The sequence below is a fragment of the Miniopterus natalensis genome, chromosome 6 (genome assembly GCF_054644295.1).
Source record: "Miniopterus natalensis isolate mMinNat1 chromosome 6, mMinNat1.hap1, whole genome shotgun sequence".
NCBI lineage: Eukaryota > Metazoa > Chordata > Mammalia > Chiroptera > Miniopteridae > Miniopterus > Miniopterus natalensis.
In genome coordinates, this window is record NC_142086.1 from 43810209 (window position 1) to 43816610 (window position 6402).

A 6402-nucleotide genomic window follows, 5' to 3' on the forward strand; every position below is an offset into this window, starting at 1 on the left:
CATAACCTGTCTTAATCATTTCCTCCTTCCTCCTCTCCAAAGGTAACCACCATCCTGACTTCTTATATTGTAGACTGACTTTGCCTCTTTTAACGTTTATTTGGAGGAAATAATGTGTTACATGTTTTGGAGTTTGTCTCTTTCGCTCAGTATTATATTAGTGAAATTAATCTGCGGCTTTGCATATCTATAGTTTATTAGTTTTTTTATTTCTGAATAGTATTCTATCCTTAGAATATACCTCAATTTATTAATCCATTTTATTGTTGATGGAAATTTGATTTGTTTCTACTCTTTGGCTATTATGAATAATGATGCTCTAAACATCCTTGTAAATGTCTGAGGAGCCGTACACCCACCCATTTTTGCCTCTGTAACTCAGTGGCAAGTTGCTTGGTCAACAGGCTTAGTGTGGTAATTTTAATATCTGTCCATTCGTTCTTTCACCATCTTCCCTTCCAAAGAGGGAATCTAAATCCATGACCCTCAAGTGTAGGCTGAACTTAGTGACTCACTTGTAATGAACAGAACAGCAGAAGTGAGAGTGTTACCTCCGAGATTAGGTCCTAAAAGGCATTATAGCTTCTTCCTTGCCCACTCCGGAGAAGCCAGCTGCACTATCATGAGGACACTCAGTCCTATGGAGAGGTTCACATGGTAAGGAAATATCTGCCAATAGTCACGTGAATGAGCCATCTTGAGAGGAAATTTTCTAACTGTAGTCAAGTCTTCAGGGGAGCTAACATCTTGATTGTAAACTCATAAGAGAACCCGAGCTGAAAACCATACAGATAAGCCACTGTCAAATAACACAGAGTGAGAGAATATATGTTTACGGTTTTAAGCCACTAGAACAATATTGCCGTTTTGCACCAATAGATTACCAGTATAGTAAGCATATGGCCAACCTTAGTAGAAAATACCAAATTCTCCAAATTTACCTACACACCACAGTGTATGAAAACTTTAATTGTTCTGCATCCTTGGCAATATTTGAAATTGACAGCCTTTTCAGTTATAGTTTTACTGGTGGATATGTAACAGTATTGCATTGTGGTTTAATTTGCATTTCTCTGATGACTAATGAAGTTGAACACTTTTTCATATCTTAATTGGACTTCTGGATACCCTTTTCTTGGCTTCGATGGAATCTTTTGCTTATTTTTCTGTTCAGTTTCCTATCCTTTTCTTATTGATTTGTAGGAGTTTCTCATGTGTTCTGGGTGTGGCCCTTTTTGTGGTTATATAGTTAAAAATATCTTCTCCCAATTTGTGACTTGCCTTTTTACTCTTTCAATAATATTGTTTGGTAAATAGATATTTTCATTATTTATATGAAGTTAAGTTAATAATCTTTTCCTTTAATATCCTTAAGGTTTAAATGTTTTATTTAAGGAATACTTGCCTTCCCTAGGGTTATGAAGATATTCTCCTCTATCGTCCCCCAGGAGCATTATGTTTTCCTTTTCAAATTTGATCTACAATCCACATAAAACTAAGGTGTGAAATAGAGAGTTAAGTTTCACTTTTTTTTCATAATTCCAATTATTGAAAATGAATTCCTGCCGGGCCGGGCATGGCTCAACAGTTGAGCGTCGACCTGGGATTCAGGTGATAGGGGTTCAATTCCCGGTCAGGGCACATGCCCGGGTTGCGGGCTCGATCAATGACTCTCTCATCATTGATGTTTCTATCTTTCTCTCCCCCTCTCCTTTCCTTTCTCTGAAATCAATAAAGATATATTAAAAAAAAAAAAAAAGAAAGAAAGAAAGAAAATGCTTTCTCTACTCAGCTGTGTCAGCTTTTCCAAAAGTCAAGTGTACATCCATGTGTATATCTGATTCTGGATTTTCTATTCTCTTCCATTGGTCTATTCATTTGCAAGTACCACACTCATTTAATTATTATAGCTTTATAACAAGTCTTGATATCTACTAGAGCAAGTCCTTCCACATCATTTTCTTCTTCAAGAATGCCTTGATTTTTCTTAGTCTTTTGCATTTCCACACACATTTTATAATCAGCTTGCTAATTTCCACAAAAATCTGGTAGGATCTGAATTAGGATTGCCTTACATTGATAGATCAATTTGGAGGGGGATTGCCATTTCCATATTATTGAGCCTTCCAATTTTTGAACTTAGTATATACCTCCTTGTATTTTTATATTCTTCACTTTCTCTCAGTAATTTTTTTGTTTTGTTTTGGGGGGAGCAGGGTAAAAATTTCACACATCATCATTGTTTTCTTTTTAGGTATTAATATAGTTTGATGGTAAATTGTATCATTAAAATTTTTTATTATTGTTTGTGGCTGGTATATAGATATTCAGTCGATTTTGTATGTTGACTTTCTTTTCAACAAAATTGTGTGTCTGGTTATTTTTGTTGAGTCCCAAAAATTGCATATGAAAAATTATAGAGATTAATTCTGGTTTTACCTCAGAGATGTAGAGAGCAATAAAGAGAATTATTCTCACCCTTACAATAAGAAAGTGCTAGGCAAACTGCAAACTAATGTAGATTCTTGACTCCTTAAGAGAATTTCTATCACAGGACAAAAATGTAACCCAAAATTTAGGGAACAGCAAGATCCTATATGGAAAAACAAGATCAGAGCATTCCGTTACCTGAGGCAGATGCCTCCAGATGCCATACAATCCAATAACAAGAATCAACTGGAATATTGTAATGAATTCCTAAAGGCTGAGTGTGGGCTAGTGTTATACAGTGCAGCCCTTGGGTTTTGCACCTTTTTGCAGGGTTTTTCTGTGAGAACCTCACCAGGAGTTCACAAGGAGAAATTGGAGAAAATCCTGTGGAATTTTCCTCACAGGGATGGCTGGCTGAGGGGGACTAAAAGTTGCTGCTAGAACTCTGCCCAAACCCATCTATTCTATCTCCCCTATGGAACAAAAAGCCTAATGTGCAGGGATAATGGAAACAAACAAAAACTGTACCCTTAGGGCTTTGGTGTGAGCCCATTGACACTATGGGAAGAAATCAAGAAAAAAAATTTACTCCTGGGAATAAGTTCTGGCTCAGCACCAGATCTGGAGGAGGGGTAGGAACACTAGTAAAGGCCCACAAGAAGCAGGTTGACAACATCTGACTAAAACTGAAGCAATTAGAAGATCAGAGAACTATGACTTCCTCACCCCCACTGCCATAACTACTCTAATAACCATCAAGTAAAAATAAGAATGAAATACAGCTAGGGAAGCTTCAAAAGACAGATTCTTCCTGGGGAGAAGTTCAAAGGGAAGACTAGAAACAAAGCAGAGACATGAAGCCAAGTGTAGAGCAGATACTGAGAGAAACACTCTGAAAAATAGTCCACTCAAGGTATCACTGGAGAAAGTTGAAGCCTGTGGTGCACTAAGGTTAATTATAGCAACAAGAAACTTCAAACCCAACTCAACTCCACACAAAAATTAACGCAAATACCCAACATTACTAAAGGCCTAGCAGAAGGAAAGGCATGGTTATCTTTAAGGATAAAATATATTTACCTCAGTATCTATTATCTTTTATAACACATCTGATTTTGGCCAAAAAATAGTGAAATTGTCTTAGTCTGCTCAGGCTACCATAAAAAAATACCATAGACTGGGTGGCTTAAACAGCATAAGTTTATTTCTCATAGTTCTGAAGGCTGGGAAGTTCAAGATCAGTGTTTTCAGTGTGCCAGAATGGTTGGGTTCTGATGAGAGCTCTCTACCTGGCTTTCAGATGGTGATCTTCTCAAGTCTTCATAAGGTGGAGAGAGAAATAAAGTTCTCTAGGTGTCTATTCTCAAATGAGCACTAATCCCATTATGAAGGCCCCACCCTCATGGCTTCATCTAAACCCAATTATCTCCCAAAGGCTCCTTCTCCAAAAAGGCCTCAACATATGAGGGGGGGGGTCACATACAACAATATGGCAACAGAAATAAAAATCTGAAGAGACAAAGCATGATCAGAATGAGGCAAAAGTATGCCACAGGTGTTGAAACTATCTTACAAGGAATTTAAAATAATTATAATTAAGATGTTAAAGGATCTAATGGAAAAGTTAGGCAACATGCAGGATCAGACAGATAATTTCAGCAGAGAAATGTCAACTATAAGAAAGAATCAAGTAGAAATGCTAACAAAAAAAATTTGCTAACAGAGATGAAAAATACCTTAAAGAGGCCCATCAGTAGACTTGACACAGCAAAAGAATCATGGAACTTGAAAATAAGTCAATAAAAATTGCATAAACTGGTAAGGAAGAGAAAAAATAAAATGTGGAAAAAAACAGAACAGAGCAACCAAAAGCTGATGGAAAATCTCAAATGGTATAATATACATGTAATTGGAATCCCAGATGGAGCAGAGAGAAAGAATATGAGACAGAAACAATATTTGAAGAGATAATGGCCAAGAATTTTCTAAAATTAATGTTATAACTCAAACCACAGATCTAAGAAGCTCAGAAAATATCATGAAGGATAAATACCAAAAAACAAAACAAAACAATAACCCTAGTCCTAGGCATATCATATTTGTATTAGTTTGCTAAGGCTACCATAACAAAATCCCATAGACTGGGTGGCTTAAACAGCAGAAATGTATATTTCACAGTTTTGAAGACTGCAAGTTAAAGATCAAGGTGCTGGCAGGGTTGATTTTCTCTGAGGCATCGAAGATGGCTGCCCTCTTGCTGTCTCTTCACATGGTCATCCTTCTGTCCATGGATGTCATACACAGTGTCTCTTCCTCTTCTTATAAGGATACCAGTCATACTGGATTAGGGGCCACCTTAACAGCCTCATTTTAATTTAATCACCTCTTTAAAGGCTGTATCTCCAAATAAGTCACATTCTGAGGTACTTGGGATTGGGACTTCAACATATGAACTTTGGGGGGACATAATTCAGTTCATACCAATATTCAAACTGCTAGAGAAAATAACAAGAAAAAGAGAAAATTTTAAAAATATACACAGAAAAAAATTACATACAGAAGGATCAGCGTACAAATTACAGCAGGCTTCCCACCTCCCAGAAACCACACAAGTAATTAGAAAATGTAGTGACATATTTAAAGTGCTGAAAGAAAACTGTCAACCCAAATTCTTTGCTCAGCAAAAATATTTTTCCTAAATGATGGAGAATACTTTTTCAGATAAATACTTATGAAATTCACTGCCAGTATACATACTTTCCAAGAAATGTAAAAACAAACAAACAAAAATCTTCAGGTACAAAAATGTGAAATAGGTCAGAAAATTGGATATACACAAAAATTAAAATGGAATAATGGAGTAAATGAAATGAAATAAATGAAAGAAAGTAAAATCTATTGTGCTAAAAGATAACTAACTGTTTAAAACAAAATAATAACAATGTATTGTCTTATAACTTGTAAAAGTAAAATAGATGGTGAAAATAGCACAATTCTAAAATTTACTGAGTTCTTTTTTTTTTTTTAATATATATTTATTGATTTCAGAGAGAGGAAAGGAGGTGGACAGAGAGAGATAGAAACAGCAATGATGAGAGAGACATTGATCGAGCCCGCAACCGGGCATGTGCCCTGACCGGGAATCGAACCCCGATCGCCTAGGATCCTAGGTCGACGGTCAACCGCTGAGCCACGCCCGGCCAGGCGACTGAGTTCTTAACATACTTAGTTAAAGACAGACTTATTTTTAAGTATAACAAAATTACTCCAGAGTGTAAGTAAAAAGAATAATAACTATGACTTTTGGAGATTTTGGAAAAAAGTAACAAAAAGAGATAGTCGTTTTACCCCCCCATTGGTCCCCTCCACCCCGCATCCACCCCACCTCCAGGCCTTCCCCAAACCAATGTCTGTGTCCATGGGTTATGCTTATAAACATATAAGTTCTTTGATTGATCTCTCCCCACCCACTCCCCCTTTCCCACCTTCCCTCTGAAATCCCTTAGTCTGTTCCATGTTTCTATATCTCTGGATCCATTTTGTTCATCAGTTTATTTTGTTTATTACATTCCACGTATAAGTGAGAGCATGTGGTACTTGTCTTTCTCTGACTGGCTTCTTTCACTTAGCATAATACCCTCCAGTTCCCTCCATGCTGGATAAAAGATCCTACTTTTTTACAGCTGCGTAGTATTCCATGGTATAAACATCCCACAGCTATTTTATCTGCTCCTCTAGTGATGGGCACTTGGGCTGTTTCCAGATCTTAGCTATTGTAAATTGTACTGCTATGAACATAGGGGTGCATAAGTTCTTTGTGATTGGTGTTTTGGGTTTCTTAGGATATATTCCTAGAAGTGGGATCACTAGGTCAAATGGCAAGTCAATTTTTAACTTTTTGAGGAACCTCCATACTGTTTTCCACAGTGGCTGCACCAGTCTGCATTCCCACCAGCAGTGTACCAGGGCTCC